The following is a 21,511-nucleotide window of genomic DNA, read 5'->3' as shown; positions in this document are numbered from 1 at the left end:
CTCACTTCAACCTCCTCCACTGTTGTCCAACTTCTAACTGCCACTTTTCCCACCTCCAGGCCTGTGAACTCCTCGGTAGGTGGGGCCAACCGCTTGGCTCTGCCACACCTGGTGTGGACATCAGACCCTGGAGGGAGGCAACAAGGATTTTGTGTTTGGCTAATGTTAATGTCTAGTGGGGGTAAGGGTGTATGTGTGTTACCTGTGACAACCTGGCTAGTCCAGGGTGCCACATCAGCACTAGAAGAGTCCAACAGAACTGACCGGTACCGAGCACGACGGGGTACAGGACCCTAGGTAAGGTGCCGATTCAACGTCCTGGCAATTCACCTGGAAGGGAGAGGATCTTCACGGACTTCCCTACGAGCCCATTAGCACAACAAGGGGGGCAGGGGTGTTTCCAGACACAGTAACCCACTAAAGTCCCACATGCCAGCCCTCAAGAGCACAGCTACACTACGCATAGTGAGCAGAGCCCCCAACAGCTTCAAGCCACGGGGACCACCAACGGACCACAAATTGTGCATGGAGGCAGGCTCCGGATCACTAAGTGACATCGGTTGGACTGGGTACTTGGACGGACTCCCGCCAGTGGCAACTGTACACAGAGACTTTGGTTTACCTGCAGGGTGTATGTCTCCTTTCTAAACCTCATCTAACACCACGACTACCCACAGTGAGTACCCTAGTCCCCTACACCCTGTCCTCCCTAATCTATCCACCAACTCCCTGAGTCCGGGGCCTTCCCTACCTGCGGCGGGACTGACACCTTGCTGCTTTCCACCATCTGCCGCGGTACTCCTTCCAGCAGCGGCGATACTTCCACTACCGCAAACCGCAGGTGGCGTCACGAGAACTAATCCCCTGTAAATACCCCGCTTTTTACGGATCAAAGTGTCCGCCAACCTGGGTCCGGACCCCTCAAGCCACCACGATCCTGGATCCGAGCAGCCCGACTATCACCGGGGCGGTACGTGTGTGTGTGTGAGTGTGTGTGTAACATGCAGCATGTGAGTGTGTGAAGCCCCACAGGTGTAGTGTCAGCGTCGGTGCATTACCTTCAGGGACTCCACGTTGCTGGATCTCCGTCACTGGTAGGAAATCTTCTGTTTTGATCGTGACGCCACTCTCAGTATTGCGGTCAGTGGGGACCGCCACTGCAGGTTAGGGGACGCCTGGGGCTGATGGTGTGTGTAGTTAGTTGGAATAGCCTCCTGAGAGTGAGGCAAGCCCCAGGGCCCAGTGTAGGTTTGTAGTACCACAAGTCGCAGAATGACCACACAGGCAGGATGTCTTTCAGGGTTTTTACTCACTTCAGGTGGCAGGGTGAGTAACCCGGGCGTAGCTGAGATGAACCAGGTAGGAACCAGGTATCCTTCAGGCTGACTTTATGAGGGTGACTACTGACTCGCCTTCCTTAGCCCTTGGTGGTTTGGGGTGACCCCGACTTTGAGTCCCTATGGGGGTCACCCAGGGAAGATGCTCCAAGCCTCTCTCCCCTTCTTGTTTGCCGTGTGCTTGTTCCCCGGACCAGGCCACTCCAGCCTCTTGCCTCCTGTGACCTATGGGCCCAATCTTGCGGTTACGTGGCTGCGGCTTTTGTAGTGTTGTGGTGTGGGCTTTAAGAGCCCCACACCGGCAGGTTTAGCAGGGAAAGGTGAATCTATCCTCGCTTCGGGATCTGCCGCCCGGTTGGGCCTGGTGCTCTCTAGAAGTCTCCTTACTTCCCACTCCGTGCACTCTCTAGCTGAAGCTGGCTTTCAGGCAGCACTCCTAGTTGACCGTTCTCCCCCGTCTGTAGTCACTGCGCGGGCGCTGTTAGACAGCATCAGCCCCACAGGTCTGCTCCTCACTGAGCCCTCTGGAGTTCTGCTCTAACTGACTCACTGCTCCTCCTCTCCTGTTCTTGCCTACGCCACCTAGCAACCAGACTCTCCACCACACCCCTTGAGAGGAGATGGAGGCTCTACCCCCTCCACTATTCCAGTGAAGGTGAAGGCTTGCCCCCTCCTGGGATCCCCAGGGGTCCTCTCATGGGTACATGTGTGAGACCTGATCACTATGCGCCTGTGTTCCACACCCCAGTCAGCCTTCTGGATTACCTGTATTGTACTGTCCCCAGCATGGGTGCAGTACTCAGTGGTGCCTGACCAGGTCAGGGGCGCCACATTCCCCCTTAGTTATCACCAGCACGTCCTCGGGCTGCAAGACAACATTTTAAAATGCATAAAACATTAAAACATGTAAAACACTCTTAAAAGCACCAGGTATCAGACATCACCACCCTCCACCCACAAGTCCGTTAACCCACCCAAAACCCTCTCAGGAGGCAGGTCACCGGTCCTGTTGGTAACCAGGTCTGGGCCATCCGTTTCCCCAGACCTTTCCTCCAATCTTCCTCTCCCGTTGGCCGCGACTTCAGCCACTTCTGGCAGGATGTAGAGGCGGCTTTCATGGGCTGGTGGTTTCAGGGTATACCTGGCCTGGTGGATCCGCGCCGTCAGCCTCTTCTGGCAGGATGCAGAGGCGGCCTCCACACTTGGTGCTGACCAGGTACCCTCTTTGTGGTGGTGAGCCAAGGCCCCATAAACAGGCGTGCTCTCTGGTCGCAGGTGAGCCAAGGCCCTTTTCTACGGACGGGCCCCCTTGGTTGCAGACGAGCCAAGCCCCTAAACAGGCTGGCCCTGGTGGTGGTGCCACTGGTGTAACTATTTACACTGCGAGAGTTTGTGGCTATAGCAAGTTCATAGCCTTAAGGTTTATGGTTTTCTCACAATAGTTTTTGTGGGCGCATTTCTTAAACGTTGCAAACAAAACTTGTCAAAACTTCAACTGGTAACTTGCTGTATTTCTTTACTTCTCTCTACTCTACTCCTCCGTTTCACCAGGGCGTGGGCATGTAGGGCACCGGCACCTGTGACTTTCTTGCTCTCTGTCTCTGTCTTCATCTGTGGTTGCCTCATCTGTAGGTTCTGTGTCTTTCCTTTCTTGGTCTGCATCTGATTCCTTTTCTGTATCTGTTTCTTTATCTCTGTCTTGTCTTTCTTGTCTTTCTTGTCTTTCTTGTCTTTCTTGTCTTTCTTGTCTTTCTTGTCTTTCTTGTCTTTCTTGTGGCATGGGATGGCTGTAGGGTTTGCTGGTACGTAAGGCCACATCAAGTGCGTACAATCCCCTTTCACCTTGGTGCATGGTAAACTGTACCGAATCTCCCATTTTCAGATTTCTGCCAGGGTGTCCTCTAGGCAGGTGTGCGCTGACATCTCTCCTGTTAACAAATATTCCCTTTTTGATGCCAGGTGCTACAATAAATCCATAGCCGCTTCTCAGATTAAAGTCTTCCACTACGCCATAACACAGGGGTCCTCTAGCCTGGCTTTTGGCCCTTCTCAGGGACCGTTTCTCCTGTAGGTCTCTGGCGGTGACTTCCTTCTGCTCTGGAGACTGTGGGGCTGGAGCACACTGTGTTCGGTGTCGCCGTGTCTTGCGGGCTGGGTTCTGTAGAGGGCAGCTCACAAACTCCCAGGTGAGGTCTTGGGGCTGATCTTCGTCAACAGACGGTGTCAGGTCTTCCTCATCCCAGCGGGAGTATGGCAGCATTTCCGGCTCTGAATACACATCTGCCGCGGGTGGCACTGGAGTCGGAGTCAACCCTTCTGCTTCCTGGCCTCCTCTCCCCCTTAGTTCTTCTTGGCACTCCGGCTGTGGCAGTGCTGGGGATGGATGCTCTTCAGCCGGCCCAGGTGAGGGACTCCTTGGTGTAGCTGCTGCAGGAGTTAGCAGGAGACTCTTTGGGGTATGCGGAGGGGGTATGTACTGGCTCACCAACCATTGTGGAAATTTGGCCTCCAGGTCAGCCCTCATCTGCCAATATGCAGGGTCTTCACCCACCGTGGGCTGCCTATCAGGAACCTCTGTGGACCGGGGAGCGGTGTCTGCTCTGGCCTTACAGGCCGGGGTAAATGCTGAGGTAGCCTTTTCTTGGCGGGCCGCGCCCTGTATGGCGGCGGCCTGGTCTTGGCGGGCCGCGCCTTGTATGGCGGCGGCCTGGTCTTGGCGGGCCGCGCCCTGTATGGCGGCGGCCTGGTCTTGGCGGGCCGCGCCCTGTATGGCAGCGGCCTGGTCTAGCATCGCGGTTGCAGCTTGCGTTTCAGTGGGCATCACCACTGCGGCCGGTTCTTGGCGGGCCGCACTGGGCATTGCAGCCGCGGTCTCACTTAGCGTCGCAGCCTCGATGGGGTCCGTGCAGGCTGAGCCGGGCGTCGCTGCAGTGACCGTAGCTTGGCGGGCCGCACCCGGCGGGGCTGCGGCCTGGTTCAGCATATCACTTGCGGCGCGGACGAGCGTCGCTGCTGCGTTGGGGTCTTGGCGGACCGGGTTCAGCAGGGTGGCAGCCTGGGTCAGCGTCACACCTGCAGCACGGATGAGCACTGCCGTGGTGGTCGGAGCCCTGCGGGACAGGCGGGGCATGGCTGCAGCAGCCTGGATTTGGCGGGCCGCTTCTAGCGTGGCTGCGGCCTGGTCCGGTGGCGCCGCGCCGGGCGCCTCTTCCGGGACCGCGAGCGTGGCAGCAGGGGTCGGGGCACTTGTGCTGGCCGGGGCATCACTCGACTCACCCATCTGTGGCTGCATCGGGGTCTGTGTCGTCGCCGCTCGGTCTGACATGCGTCGCGCGGCTCCCTCCTCGTAGGTCCGCACCGCCGCAGCCATCTCCAGGAGCTCCGTGCGTTCTTCTCTGATCTGCTCTATGACCCGGGTCTCCAGTCGGTCACAGAACTGGGCCAGCTCCCGATACCACCAGGCAGCGGAGCCTGGTTCTGGGTTCCTGCGGTCAGACGCCATTTCTTCTGCGCCGTCTTCTGCACGATCTCCCAGCAGTGGACTCTTCGCTGCCTCCTGTAACAAGCTGTCCAGTTTCTGCTCTGCCTCTTTCAGCAGCTCCTCTCCCAGCAGCAGGCTTGTGGCTCCCTTTCTGTTCCGCCGTTTCTCGACGCTTCCACTCTCATAGCTGGCAAGGTCAGAACTCTGCAGGGGATCTCTGGGTAGCCACACCTCTTCGTGGGCGGTAACTTCTTCCAGCGCGGGCTGCTGTTGTTTTTCAGCGCGCTTTTCATGGTGGCAATATGGCGGCGCTTCCAATTTTTCAAGCGGACCGCCTAGGCACATGGTCACCTGTCTGAACAGGTCTAGTCCTTATCCTGTTCGTGACGCCAGAAGATGTGAAGCCCCACAGGTGTAGTGTCAGCGTCGGTGCATTACCTTCAGGGACTCCACGTTGCTGGATCTCCGTCACTGGTAGGAAATCTTCTGTTTTGATCGTGACGCCACTCTCAGTATTGCGGTCAGTGGGGACCGCCACTGCAGGTTAGGGGACGCCTGGGGCTGATGGTGTGTGTAGTTAGTTGGAATAGCCTCCTGAGAGTGAGGCAAGCCCCAGGGCCCAGTGTAGGTTTGTAGTACCACAAGTCGCAGAATGACCACACAGGCAGGATGTCTTTCAGGGTTTTTACTCACTTCAGGTGGCAGGGTGAGTAACCCGGGCGTAGCTGAGATGAACCAGGTAGGAACCAGGTATCCTTCAGGCTGACTTTATGAGGGTGACTACTGACTCGCCTTCCTTAGCCCTTGGTGGTTTGGGGTGACCCCGACTTTGAGTCCCTATGGGGGTCACCCAGGGAAGATGCTCCAAGCCTCTCTCCCCTTCTTGTTTGCCGTGTGCTTGTTCCCCGGACCAGGCCACTCCAGCCTCTTGCCTCCTGTGACCTATGGGCCCAATCTTGCGGTTACGTGGCTGCGGCTTTTGTAGTGTTGTGGTGTGGGCTTTAAGAGCCCCACACCGGCAGGTTTAGCAGGGAAAGGTGAATCTATCCTCGCTTCGGGATCTGCCGCCCGGTTGGGCCTGGTGCTCTCTAGAAGTCTCCTTACTTCCCACTCCGTGCACTCTCTAGCTGAAGCTGGCTTTCAGGCAGCACTCCTAGTTGACCGTTCTCCCCCGTCTGTAGTCACTGCGCGGGCGCTGTTAGACAGCATCAGCCCCACAGGTCTGCTCCTCACTGAGCCCTCTGGAGTTCTGCTCTAACTGACTCACTGCTCCTCCTCTCCTGTTCTTGCCTACGCCACCTAGCAACCAGACTCTCCACCACACCCCTTGAGAGGAGATGGAGGCTCTACCCCCTCCACTATTCCAGTGAAGGTGAAGGCTTGCCCCCTCCTGGGATCCCCAGGGGTCCTCTCATGGGTACATGTGTGAGACCTGATCACTATGCGCCTGTGTTCCACACCCCAGTCAGCCTTCTGGATTACCTGTATTGTACTGTCCCCAGCATGGGTGCAGTACTCAGTGGTGCCTGACCAGGTCAGGGGCGCCACAAGTGTATGTGTGCAGCATATGTATAATATTCAGTTTGTGTGCAGTAACCAGAGTGAGCAGCATACAGTTTATAATAATAATTTTATTCATCTATATAGCGCTTTACATATATTGGCAACACTGTCCCCATTGGGGCTCACAATCTAGATTCCTTATGAGTATGTTTTTGGAGTGTGGGAGGAAATCAGAGGAAACCCACAAGAACACGGGGAGAACATACAAACTCCTTGCAGATGGTGTCCTTGGTGGGATTTGAACCCAGGACCTCAGCACTGCAAGACTGCAGTGCTAACCACTGAGCCACCGTGAGTGTGTGTTTGTGTAGCATGGAACGTGTGTATTTGGAACATAAAGTGTTTGCACGTGTATAACATGCAATTTGCATTCAGTGACGAGCGTGAGTAGCATACAGTTTATGAGTGTGTGTTTGTGTAGCATGGAACGTGTGTATGTGGGACATGTAGTGTGTGTGTATGTGTGTGTGTATTTACCATGCGGTTTTTGAATAGCATTGTGTGTACATGTAACAGGAATTGTCTGTGTTTAACCTACACTGTGTGTTTATCATGGAGTAGTGTATACGAAGAGCTGCTGATAAGTCTTTGGCTTTGTGATCTTTTTTTATTTCTATGGTAACGATTGTTACATCACATGAAAGTCTTATGTGTTGAATATATTGTTTCCAAAATTTTGTGCTTGTTGCTTATGACAACAGTGTTCTACGCACGCGGGAAAACAAAATGGCAGAATCTAATGCGATATACACAGCAACTGAGAGCAGAGGAGAGATAAAATTCTTGTTTCTACAATGAAAGTCCGTGAAGGATATTCATGGTGATATGTCGCAGACATTGGGGGATCAATGCCCTTCATATTCCACAGTTAAGAAGTGGATTGCCAAATTTAAAACGGGCCACTCCAGCCCCAATGATGAGGAACATCCTTGACGACCGAAAGTGGTTGTTGTTCCGAAGATCGTCAATGCTGTGCACAACCTCATACTGGAGAATCCACGAATTTCAGCTAAAGCAATAGCAGACATCATGGGGATTTCCCATGAGCGTGTTTGTGTCATTATCCATGAACATTTGGATATAAGGAAGCAATCTGCAAAGTGGGTCCCCAAATGTTTGACAACAGATCAGAGAAGCATGCGAGTGAAAACTTCCTGGTCCATTTGTTAGCGTTTCGATTGATCACTATGGATGAGACCTGGATTTATTTGTATGACCCTAAAAACAAGGAGCAGTCAAAAGAGTGGAGGCACAGTGGTTCTCCTCATCCAAAGAAGGTCCGGCATGCAAAAATCAGCCATGAAGGTGATGGCGTCTGTGTTCTGGGATAAGGAGGGTGTGCTGCTAGTGGACTACCTTCAAAAGGGTTCCATCATCAATGCAAGATATTACATTAAACATTTGGACCAACTGAAGGCAGCAGGGTCCTCTCTCCCTCTCCTACAGAGTATAAGCTCTTATGATGAGGGGGGACCTCTTTCTCTCCTGTAGATTATAAGCTCTTATGTCAGCGGGGTTTGCAGGTACTGAAATTGACCGCAAAAAAATATTTGAGAAAATAAGTCAAATTTGAATTTTGAAAGATCTGCTCATCTCTAGAAATCACTCTTTGGCGTATTGTTATAAAAAACTGTTAGGCTATGTGCCCATGGGCGCTCGGACATGCGGATATATCCGCAGGTACGGCCGCAGGTTTCCCGCAGCTGGTCTCTGGAATCCGCAGCTATTTTTAGCTGTGGTAGTACAGCGAAATAGCTGCGGAAATCCTGTGGACATTCTAGCGGATTACCCGCGGAAGTTCCGACCCTATCTCCATAGTGGAGAGCCTGGATTTCCGCAGGTAATTCCGCAGAAAGAATTGACATGCAATTACGTGTGGCTGCGGGACATCCACAGCATGTTCTGCAGCTGCACGTATCCGCAGCATGGACACAGCACTCCCCATGTCCCATAGGATAACATGAGGAGTGTCTGTACATTCTGAAACGTGCGGATTTATCTGGAAAATGCAGAAAATCTGCGGATTTTCCACAGATAAGTCCGCAGGTTTAATATCACGTGGGTACATAGCCTTATAGTAACTTGCCTTATCCTTGAAATAAATAACTCCCAAAGTATGTAGTAAACCAAAGTAATAATAAAAATAATAATAATAATAATAATAATAAAAAATAATAAGTCACTAATAATAATAAATCACTTTATAACAATGGTCTCCAGCTGTTGAAAAACAACACTTCTAGAATGCCTTCCCAACAACAAGCTGTCAGATTGTGCTTGAGGTAGAGTTTTTTAGGAGCCAGAAAGTCATATAGTCCATCAGAGTAGTATTTTTTAATGAAGCCATGCTTTAATCCTAGCTTTGCATGCATGATGAATAGCCTTAGACATACAAAACTCATTGCACCCGTGCCTGCGCTGATTTATTCAGCTAGTGTCCATCATCACACAAGCATCTACGACACAAGCGGAGTGAGCGGATAGATCTCGCACTCCAACGGCTCCCATGGGCTGAAGTCTCTTCATTAGCGCTCTTGAAAGTATTTGCTTTGTCAATAAAATATAATAAGCAAATGTCAGGCTGGAAGGCCTATGAAGATGATTTATAAATCTCTTTTTGAATATCTTAAATGAAGAAGAAAAAAAAAAACACATAAATGAAATCCGCAGTGCTCTAATAAAATATCAGATTTGCATCATCAGACATGAAAGAAAAAGTTAAACAGCGTGAAAAATAAAGTCAAGTTATTAATTCCTAAAGGTTATGAGCTTTGCGTTTCTTATTCTTATCTTTTTCCGCAACCTACAAAAACTGAACAAAAAGAGAAAAATATATAATAAAACAGATATAATAAAACATGCAGAAAATATGCAATAGCCGCCAGTAAGCTTTCCATAATTAATAAATATTTCTCAAGGGGTCATGTGAAAAGGTAACCGTACTTTCAAATAAAGTTTTAGAATAAGTTGTCCTGTGTGTACACATGGAGAATACCGTATTTTTTTGGATTATAAGAAGCACTTTTTTCCCCAAAACTTGGGGTAAAATGGGGGTGCGTCTTATAATCCAGATATGGCTTACCGGGGTGGCGGTGGTGTCACTGCTTTGGAGCAGCTCAGGAGGGTCACAGGACAGAGGATCAGCGATACCTCGGGCTCGTGTGGTGATTCGGTGGCGGGTGCCATTGATGTGTCGGCGGGCTGCGGGCCGCTTTGAATCACCGGCGGTTGACACTTCAAGAAAATAGCCATGGAGGGCAATCTGCACATGCGCCGCCTCCGCAGCCATTTTCTTGAAGTCTATGGCATCAACCTCGCTGTGGAGATCTGCCTGATTGACAGCTCACCAGCGACCATGTAGCGACGCTCCAGCGATCCCTGCCAGGTCAGATCGCTGGTGGGATCGCTGGAGCGTCGCTTAAGTGTGACGGTACCCTTAGTGACCAAATGTAGAATTGGTGGAAGAAGGTTGAACTAGATGGACCTAGGTCTTTTTTCAACCTAAGTAACTATGTAAGTATGTAACCGCCAGCAATTCAAAGCAGCCCGCAGACCACCGGAAGATCAATGGCACTCGCCACCACACAGTATTGTCAACCCTCCATGCACTGACCCTCCTGAGCCACAGCACCCCCTCCTCCAAGCCGGCAGCATCGCCAACCCTCCGTTTTCTGACCATCCTGAGCAACGACACCCCCTCCTCCAAGCCCGCAGCATTGCCAACCCTCCGTCCACTGACCCTCCTGACCCACGACACCCTCTCCTCAAAGCCCATAGCATCACTGAATCTGCCTCCTTTAACCTTCCTGAGCCACTCCACCATCACCGCTACCCCCGTAAGCTAATACATGATGCACTAAGATTATAAAACGGACCCTAATTTTAGCAGTAAAAATTATTTTCTCCTATCTTCCTCCTTCAAATTTGGGGTGTGTCTTTTAATCTATTGCGTCTTATAAAATGAAAAATACAGTAAGTATTTCTGGCCATTTTATGACATGTATCCTGTATTTTTAACAGTTTTTCCCCACTGTAGCCTTTATCTCTTAATTTGCAATTGACTCTGAGCTGGTGGAAGGAAACTAACAAGCTGCTATGATGCCTTCCATACAGCAAAAAGGGTTTTCTGCTTTTCATTCTTTCGTTAGCACGTAGAGAGAAGCATAGCAGCATGAAGGACAATATAGATCTCATTGGTAGTTTGTTTTGAAAAAGGGTTTGGTCTGAACCAGAAATGCATCAATGAAAGAACTACTTGAACTTCTCCAAGGGTTTGGAACTACTTGTCATGAGTGTGTCACGGCCTGATGTGATCTTGGGGGAATCTGGGATCAGGAGGTCACAGCATATAGTTGATCGCAGATCCTCTTTAGTGCACACTCGTCATTTAATCTGAGTTGGAGCTTATTTAATTCTATCCAGTACTGAAAGAATTAAGGTTCTTTTCTATCCTGCTGTGATACAACAGGTAGTTGTAAGCTCAGATGCAGTCACTCCCTTCTGCTATAAGTATTTACTCTTCACTCCTCCTTCTGCTGGCTATAGTTCATTCTAGGCTATCCACTTTGGAGGAGCTTGTCTCTGGAGAAGCATTGGTGTTAGTTTCTCTTGCAGATGAGAAGTCTCCTGCTGGAGATGCTGGGAAGTACTATGTGTCTTTCTTACCTTTCTCTTATTGTTTTATTGCAATGGCAAGACTAGCGTCTTGCTGGCCTTCACACTAGTCAGGGTAAATTCAGGGAAATTGACGTAATAGGCACATGACGGCACATGGAGGAAAGAACCCATCTAGAGACATTAATGAGTGCAAGGATCAATCTCAGGTGAGTGTAAGGAGGTGACCCTGCTCCCCTGTCCCTAGTGCCAGAGCCTTCCATTGTATTACTTTCCTGGTTTTCCCTTTTTTCTTGTGACTCTCACCGGGACTCTTCTTCTCCAGCAGCGTGCCCAGTATTATATGTCCATATCTCTCCCATTAATTAATTTACATATACAAGAAGATGTTCTCTTTTCTGTATCCATGAATACAGCAGCTAATTACAACACAGTATTTATTGGAATTGTGCCACCAACAATCCTTTAAGGTGAGCACCTCCGAAACCCCTATTTTTCACCTCACAGAGTTGTTCTTTGTGTGCTTGTCTCTTTTCTGTTTTTGTATGGTCAAAAAAACCAAAAGAGACAGGACAAGAAGAAGTTTTTGTGATGATCTGGGCTGGATAGGCTACTTCAGCACCAATGATGAGGACCGTCCTGGACGACCGAGAGTGGTTGTTGTTCCAGAGATCGTCGATGCTGTGCACACCTCCTACTGGAGAATCAACGAATTTCAGCTAAAGCAATAGCATACATCATGGGGCTTTCCCGTGGATGTGTTTGTGTCATTATCCATGAACATTTGGACATGAGGAAGCTATCTGCAAAGTGGGTCCCCAAATGTTTGACAATAGATCAGAGAAGCATGCGAGTGAAAATTTCCCAGTCCATTTGTCAGCGTTTCCGGACTGATAAGAACTTCATGGATCAACTGGTCAATATGGATGAGACCTGGATTTGTTTGTATGACCCTAAAAACAAGGATCAGTCAAAAGAGTAGAGGCACAGTGGTTCTCCTCTTCCAAAGAAGTTCAGGGTGCAAAAATCAGCCACTAAGGTGATGGCGTCTGGGTTCTGGGATAAGAAGGGCGTGCTGCTAGTGGACTACCTTCAAAAGGGTTCCACCATCAATGCAAGGTACTTGTAACACCTGCCTGGAACCACAGACTCAGACTGGCTGTAACGGACAGGCTAGAGGTAAGTCACTCTCCAAATCAGGACCCTGAAACCCTTTAACCCCTATACAGGGATTTGGAATTACACAGAGCCCCAGTGATCATTACCTGTGGAAGGCAGAAGTCCAATGAGTGTAGTAGTCAGGCAGGGCCAAAACAGGAATTGCAGAACTGGGACAGAATCAGGCAGGCAAGAACGTAATCAGCAAACCAAGCAGAGGTCAAATCTGGGACTGGCGGAAATGGTAGGCAGAAGGGTAGTCAGAAACCAAGCAGAAGTCCAAACACAGGGGACACTAAACAAAACAGAGAGGGAGCCAGGTATCAGGAAAACAGAACTATCTCTGGCAGTAGCCAGCAGATAGGAGGGTGAATTAAAAGGGTGTGGTATCTTTCCATTGGCTGAAGCTGAATATCTTCAGTTGGAAGACACACGCCACCTACAGTCAGCCAGTGGTACTGCAGATCCCAGGGAAATCCAGATTAGTGAATGAGCGGAGCCTGCGTCTACCAGAGTCATTGGCACTGATTCCTCTTCCATCACCAGCACTGTCCACAGCGGGAACACGGCGTCGCCTGGTGATTGAAGCAGAAGTCACAGGAGCGGACTCCAGTGGGGACGTGACAGTACTACATTGAACTTTTGGACCAACTGAAGACAGCTCTGAAGGCCAAAAGATGCAGCAGGCTGTCCAAAGGAATCTTGTTCCTGCAAGACAACGCCTCCGCTCACACTGCACAAGCGACCACTGCAAAACTGGCAGAGCTGGGCTTCCAGCTGGTTGACCACCACCTTTTTCACCAGATCTAGCTCCCTCCGACTATCATCTGTTTGAACCTGAAGAAACACCTCAAGGATACCAAATTTCACACAATTTCTGATGCCATGGCTATGGATTCCTGACTTGAGGCACAACCATAATCTTGCTAGGCTTACAGAACTTGGAATACTGATGTAAGAAGTGTGTTGTCATCAGTGGAGAGTATGTGGAATAAATGTAAAGTTTCAGCATCCTATCTCATTTCTTTCTGGGTAAAGCCAAACACTTATCAGCAGCCCCTCGTATACTGTAGATATATACCATATACAATTTAGATTGTCAGTCTTGATAGGGTCTGATTTTCCTTCCATATGGCAGCAGCATGTTCCGTATATTGTTACAGAACATTAATTCGCACATATAAGGAACTTATCTGTTTTATGTTATAATATCATTACAGCTTCTATTATTATTTTTTTTAATGTTGCAACATATGTTTCAGCAGCGCTAATGGATCACACTGATCTCAAACGCCCTACACCCACTTTGCAGATCGCTTACAGTACAGTGAAGTAACAGAAGTTGTAGCAGTCGCGTATTTCTACTTGTTGACCAAAAGAGGCCAAAGCTTCTTACAGTATTTATATTTCTGTCATCCGAAAGTCTGTCTTTAGAAAAATGGCATAAGGTAAGTTTCACATTTCCATTCAAGCCCCTAATACTCTTATTAGTGCATAGTTCAGAGGAGTTATTTCTTTGTTTGAGGTACTATATAAACTGGTCACATGATGTAATAAAGCAGAAACTTTCAGTAAATCACAAAGCGTGTGTCCTGTAATGATTTCCCGAGCGCTCGTAAAGCAAATATTATTTTGGAATTCCAGAGGCATAGAAGGAGTGTATTTCACTCACAAGATTATATTTATAATCTGTGATAACTCCAACCTGAAAGCTGCAACAGACAGTAAAGACCAGCATCTTAACCTTTACCACTGGCCTTAACCAAAAAACTCACAAGCCCCTTCTTGAACTTCTTGATGGATGAGGATCGGCCACATTTTTTATTTAAAATTCTATTATTAAACCAGTTATCACGCCATGTACATTTTCACCGTTCACAGGACATTTGGTGAGCAGGTATGTGTTCGCCCCCCCAACACTTCTTTATCCATAGTGATCATCAACAACCAAGGAGGAGTAGTTTTACCCCCACATGGATCTCCGATCCCACTAGTGTCCATCTTTCGAACTACAGAGAAAATGAGTAGGACAATTTTGCTCCCATAACACCATTGTGCCTTTTGAGGCTCCAGCTACCTAAAGTCTGTCCTCCGAGGGAACTGTAATAGGGAAACTCAAAAGCAATTAACCCTTCGTACCAGCCGATTTTCACAGACATGTAAGTTTATGATGTAGGCAGGCCGCCGTAGTGACTTCTGTAAGCTACTGTTAAACATGACTTGAAGACCATAAAGAACTAAAACAAGTAATTGGTAGCATGGCATAATACAATTGTGTTGAAAATTGTCTTTTCATTGAGTAAGAACACAAACTCTGTTGCCACCTATTGGAGGTAGCAATCCTAAAAGTCAAAAGTGACCTTGTAACGGGCCTTGTCATATGACTTGGTATTTACACCAGATTCGAACCTCAATTTGCACACACAGTGTTTTGGGATGGTTGTCCCTTGTCTGTGCAAAGTATAAGATCTGATTTGGCTGTAAGAGAGGCTAAGATGGGGTCTAGGGGAAAGCTATTCTCCTTGCCGAGACTGACACACCATTCCAGCATGGCAGTGGTGAGAAGACATTGTGGCGTAAAGTCTCCTCACCACTGTACTCCATAGTAATACTGCCTGTATACTGTACACCGACCTCTTTAAACTGTTCGAGTGCATTAATGTACCTTCACCACAACAGTCTATCTTGAAAACTAAGGATATGAAACCAACCAGAATGGTTTGCTACCATTATTTGTTCCTTTTTAAGATTGTTTGCTTTCAATTGATTTCTGGGATTTGGCGTGCTACTCCTTTTCTGAGCCAGCTGTCAGCTTGACAGCCGGGTCAGAGATAGGCCAAATCCAACTATGGAAAGGCAGGAAAATGCAGCTTTACAAGAAGGGGTGAGAAGGGAGGAAAGTGCAGGAAGAGACCTTGGACTTCAGGCCAATGGAGCCCAGTGTCAGGAAATGTCCCAGGTACCCCCAATCCTAGATATGGCCCTGTTCCCAATGATATACCCTGGTGAATAATAACTTCTAAAAACATCTGGCCCAAGCCCTTCATGGTATACAGTATGTAGACTAAATCCTGGTGATTTACGCTGAACAACTACCACCAATTCTGCCATTTGCTTACACTGAAAATTTTAATCTCCCCATTGTCAAGCTGTCTGTATCCCAGCCAACTCGCCCCTTACCATGGCTATTCCCAATGGCAAGAACCACACAAATCTGCACGGGTGACATCAGGCAATCTCTACCAGTCCTGATAGGTGAAGGGCACAATAAAACCTCTGGTGTGCCCTCCAACAATGGCTCTCAATCCTTCTGCCAATGGCAAGTCATCAATTATGTCATCAAAAATAGTGACATAGCTGAGGCCAGAGCTTATATTTCAGATACTACAACACCAAATGGTGCAACAATGACCTAACTGGTAAGGAAGAGAATGGTTAAAAATCGCAGGATACTTTTTAACCCACAATGCCATATATCTGCCATTGCTACCTCTTGTGGTAGGCCATTTCACCGACTGACTGCTCTAACTGTAAAGAACCATTTATTATTTACCTTCCAGAGTCGCCTTTCCTCCACACCTAATAAATGCCCACCTGTTCCTTGTCTTTGGACAAGTTGCAAATCAGTGACCATTATAGTAGAGATGGAAACAATTTTTAACATCCAAGTACAAGGGAACTGGTCAAGAAGATGCAATATTCATGTGAAATAGTTTAATATTTAGCTAAATAGCACAATGTTACATCATCCTACAGTCATGGCCAAAAGTTTTGAGAATGACACCAAAATGATATTTTCACATGATCTGTTGCCCTCTGGTTTTTAATTGTGTTTGTCTGATGTTTACATCACATACAGAAATATAATTGCAATCATATTATGAGACCAAAAGGTTATATTAACAGTTAGAATGAGTTAATGCAGCAAGTCAATATTTGCATTGTTGCCCTTCTTCTTCAGGACCTCGGCAATTCTCCCTGGCATGCTCTCAATCAACTTCTGGACCAAATCCTGACTGATAGCTGTCCATTCTTGCATAAGCAATGTTTGCATTTTGCCAGAATTTGTTGGTTTTTGATTGTCCACCCGTCTCTTGATGATTGCCCACAAGTTCTCAATGGGATTAAGATCTGGGGAGTTTCCAGGCCATGGACCCAAAATCTCTATGTTTTGTTCCATGAGCCATTTAGTGATCACCTTTGCTTTATGGCAAGGTGCTCCATCATGCTGGAAAAGGCATTGTTGGGCGCCAAACTGCTTTTGAACAGTTGGGAGAAGTTGCTCTTGGAGGACATTCTGGTGCCATTCTTTATTCATGGCTGTGTTTTTAGGCAAGACTGTGAGTGAGCCGATTCCCTTGGCTGAGAAGCAACCCCACACATGAATCGTTTCAGGATGCTTAACAGTTGGCATGAGACAAGACTGGATCAAACAAACAGCATGAGTTGGATAACCATTGCATCAATTTAGGCCAGAGAAACAAAATGGTATAACTCCAATGTAATTAAAAATATTTTTAATTTTATTTCAAATTTATAAAATCAAGACATAATAAAGACAAAAACAACATTCACAGCAGTAAATCCTCAATAGAAGGTGGGCCAGTACCATGCATAAGGAGCATATAATATATGAAAATTTCAAAACATATGTCAACACACAGTTAATAATGGTATTTCATCCCTAATCCATAGGGAAAGGGAAAGATATACTCAAATCACTACTGGGGTTTCAACAGTTAATCACCCTCAGAGATGGTATAATCCCTATAGGTGTTGACATCATGCATAATGAGTATATGAAATATTTCCAAACATATGTCAGCAAACAGTTGGTAATGGTATTTTATCCCTACTTTTAAGGGCAAAGGTACACTCACACAGTTACTGGGGTTTTAACAGTTAATCGCCCTCACGGATGATATAATCCCTGTAAGTATTGACATCAAAAACCAACCATGTACTGACCAGTAGGATAGATACCGCGACACCTGCCTGTCCCAACGCGCGTTTCACCCTCTTCCTCAGGGGACGTATGCTGGGTAAGTATGAATCAAGGGTATAAATGCCCTGGACAATCACCTAATTATCAGAAAAATATGTGCTAACCTCGTTACTTGAGTTGTGTACACCGGGCAACGTGTCCGCCTCCAGGGCGTCACTTCCACCACATCACACTGATGGCTTTAGTAACCAATCATCTGTGTTTTCATCAGTATTAGACCACCAATCGGGCGCAGTGTAGCTGTGATTCACTTCCGGCTGGCCGGGCCCATCATCCCATAAGATACCCGAATTACGTGGAAAAAATCAAAACCAAAAAAGTGTATGTACATGCCTCGGCATCTCCGGCCGCCGCAGCAAATCTAATAATCATGATTTGATTACAGTATATGTCTATCGGGACATTTGCCCCCAAATGAAAGCCTTCCATTGGTTATGACGTAGTCATCCGGTACGCCAATGAGGCATCTCCAATCTATGGCCAATCACCGGTCGGCTAGACACGTCAGTCCGCACAGCGTGTAAATAGTGCTAAACTGAGCATGCGTCGAAAGGTGTGGACATATTACAGCGTCCCTAGTTACCATATTATGCTAAGGAGGCTTAAGGCAAAAAAATATATATATAAAGGTACCTTAACGTCACCAGATGCCACGGTGGACTCAGTAATCGTGATTAAATAAGAAGTATAAGTATATCGGAACAGTTACCTTCAATTGGAAGCGTCTCATTAGTTATAACATAGTAACCCAGTACGCCAATAGGCATCGCACGCCCATAGCCATTCTCCGGCCTACAGGACGCAACAGCCTGTATACCATACAATTGGCATTAGAACTGAACATGCGTCCGGAAGCATAGGCATCCAGCAGCGTCCCTCATCAACATACTGACCATCATGACTCAATTACCATGCCCACCAGGACGTCACTTGCGACTCGTCCCACCAAGAGTCAGACATTTAACCATCATGTCAGTACTTAATCAACTCAGCCCGCTAGAAGGATACGGACAGCCTGTAAGCCATTTTTAGTACTAATAGACCATGTCAGTCCACGCTTACTAAAGTTTGGGCAGATGTCTGAAAAATCCCGGTATGTCCCAGAATCACCAATTAGCCCCTAATGGATTTTTAATTTTCTTCACATATTCAATCATTCAATGGCCCACAGGCCCTACGTCCTATATCATATTCCATTAGCTGTCTCTCTGACTTAAACAAGGTCTATAATGCATGATCCCGGTATCCCCTGTATAGCATCCCTACCCCCAATAATCTATTCTAAATCTTTCTCCATTAGTTCTATTTAGTTGCCTAATTTCTTCATAGTGTTTATTTAGCCAAAACCCATTTCAATATTTGACACGGGGCTTTATAGCACGGTAACCATGGGGACAGGAATCAAGCCTCCACCTCATTACGGCATCAGGTGTAACCAAACGCGCCAGACATCTAGGTTCCGACAAGGTTGGCCACTAAGATGCCGCAATTAAGGACGAGACATTCGTGATCCCAAAAACAGGGGAAAACAGATTAAGGAGGATGTCTTCAATGTTGTATAAGATAGTTCATATCCAAAATCCATGGGTCCAGTGTCCTGAGGGTCCACCAAAATTACACACATTCCATCATACACTTTAAAGTGAGTATCGACGTATTTCCAAACCCTAGGGGAAAGTATTTGGATATGAACTATCTTATACAACATTGAAGACATCCTCCTTAATCTGTCCCCCCCCCCCCCTGTTTGTTTTGTCTCTTTTTTTGTCTTTTCCCATCATTGGCTAAGCGCAGGACCATTGGGATCACGAATGTCTCATCCTTAATTGCGGCATCTTAGTGGCCAACCTTGTCGGAACCTAGATGTCTGGCGCGTTTGGTTACACCTGATGCCGTAATGGGGTGGAGGCTTGATTCCTGTCCCCATGGTTACCGTGCTATAAAGCCCCGTGTCAAATATTGAAATGGGTTTTGGCTAAATAAAAACTATGGAGAAATTAGGCAACTAAATAGAACTAATGGAGAAAGATTTAGAATAGATTATTGGGGGTAGGGATGCTATACAGGGGATACCGGGATCATGCATTAGACCTTGTTTAAGTCAGAGAGACAGCTAATGGAATATGATATAGGACGTAGGGCCTGTGGGCCATTGAATGATTGAATATGTGAAGAAAATGAAAAATCCATTAGGGGCTAATTGGTGATTCTGGGACATACCGGGATTTTTCAGACATCTGCCCAAACTTTAGTAAGCGTGGACTGACATTGTTACGGGGGGCTGTCTGATAATAACTGAAAGGAGTATCAGACAGTCAGGGTCCACCGTGCAAAGACTTTGCTGCAGACTATGGCAGAGTGCAATACCTCTGTTAACTCACAGAAGGATATAATAAGTAAGTAAAGCAATTCCTCCCTTACTTGGAGGGTGTGTGGAATGATCTCTGTTAATAACCACAGAGACAAAGGCAATGTGTGCGAAATGGCACCTACCTAGGTCCGCTCTTCTAGTGGTGCAAAAGAGACGAACAGCAGCGTAAGCCGCACAAAGCTCCTACCTGCGTTCGCTCCACTAGTGTGCGAGGACACGAACCACTAGATATGGCACCTGCCTAGGTCCGCTCTTCTAGTGGTGCAAAAGAGACGAACAGCAGCGTAAGCCGCACAAAGCTCCTACCTCTGTTCGCTCCCCTAGTGTGCGAGGATACGAACAACTGCCAGACGCAGTATAAGGAACGTTACCCTAGCGGCAACGTCCACCTACGAGTAGAATCACAAGGCCCAGCCAGACCATGTGCCTCAGGCACCTGCCTATGTCCGCTCCCCTAAGAGGTAAGGATACGGACAGCAGCCGAAGCTGTAAGGTATAAGAACGCTACCCTGCCGGTAGCGCTCACCTAGCATAGACAGAGGAATGCCTAGAGGAACGCGCACAGAGCGTCTACTCATATGCATGAACCAAGAGGACTGAGCACCATGCGGCGTGTGTCAGGGTCTTATATAGACTCTGTGCCTCATCCAAGATGGAGGACACCAGAGCCAATCCGCTGCCAGAACGACAGGAGTGACGTCATGCTGGCCTATCACCGAGCAAGACGTCACAAGCACATGACCAGCGACCAATCGGCATAGAAGGTGTCAGAGACATGTGACCTCGTGTCAGCGATGATGTCACCCGCACATGTGCAATGGCTCCAAGATTGGACTTAGTCTCCAGCGCTCGCACATGTGCAGTAGCAAGAAATCTGGACTTAGTCTCCAGCGCTCGCACATGTGCAGTAGCAAGAAATCTGGACTTAGTCTCCAGCGCTCGCACATGTGCAGTAGCAAGAAATCTGGACTTAGTCTCCAGTGCTCGCAGCAAACGTAACAGACATGGTCTATTAGTACTAAAAATGGCTTACAGGCTGTCCGTATCCTTCTAGCGGGCTGAGTTGATTAAGTACTGACATGATGGTTAAATGTCTGACTCTTGGTGGGACGAGTCGCAAGTGACGTCCTGGTGGGCATGGTAATTGAGTCATGATGGTCAGTATGTTGATGAGGGACGCTGCTGGATGCCTATGCTTCCGGACGCATGTTCAGTTCTAATGCCAATTGTATGGTATACAGGCTGTTGCGTCCTGTAGGCCGGAGAATGGCTATGGGCGTGCGATGCCTATTGGCGTACTGGGTTACTATGTTATAACTAATGAGACGCTTCCAATTGAAGGTAACTGTTCCGATATACTTATACTTCTTATTTAATCACGATTACTGAGTCCACCGTGGCATCTGGTGACGTTAAGGTACCTTTATATATATATTTTTTTGCCTTAAGCCTCCTTAGCATAATATGGTAACTAGGGACGCTGTAATATGTCCACACCTTTCGACGCATGCTCAGTTTAGCACTATTTACACGCTGTGCGGACTGACGTGTCTAGCCGACCGGTGATTGGCCATAGATTGGAGATGCCTCATTGGCGTACCGGATGACTACATCATAACCAATGGAAGGCTTTCATTTGGAGGCAAATGTCCCGATAGACATATACTGTAATCAAATCATGATTATTAGATTTGCTGCAGCGGCCGGAGATGCCGAGGCATGTACATACACTTTTTTGGTTTTGATTTTTTCCACGTAATTCGAGTATCTTATGGGATGATGGGCCCGGCCAGCCGGAAGTGAATCACAGCTACACTGCGCCCGATTGGTGGTCTAATACTGATGAAAACACAGATGATTGGTTACTAAAGCCATCAGTGTGATGTGGTGGAAGTGACGCCCTGGAGGCGGACACGTTGCCCGGTGTACACAACTCAAGTAACGAGGTTAGCACATATTTTTCTGATAATTAGGTGATTGTC

The sequence above is a fragment of the Anomaloglossus baeobatrachus genome, chromosome 10, assembly GCF_048569485.1.
Source record: "Anomaloglossus baeobatrachus isolate aAnoBae1 chromosome 10, aAnoBae1.hap1, whole genome shotgun sequence".
Taxonomy (NCBI): domain Eukaryota; kingdom Metazoa; phylum Chordata; class Amphibia; order Anura; family Aromobatidae; genus Anomaloglossus; species Anomaloglossus baeobatrachus.
The sequence above is the reverse complement of the archived record's forward strand: the minus strand, read 5'-3'. Positions refer to the sequence as shown.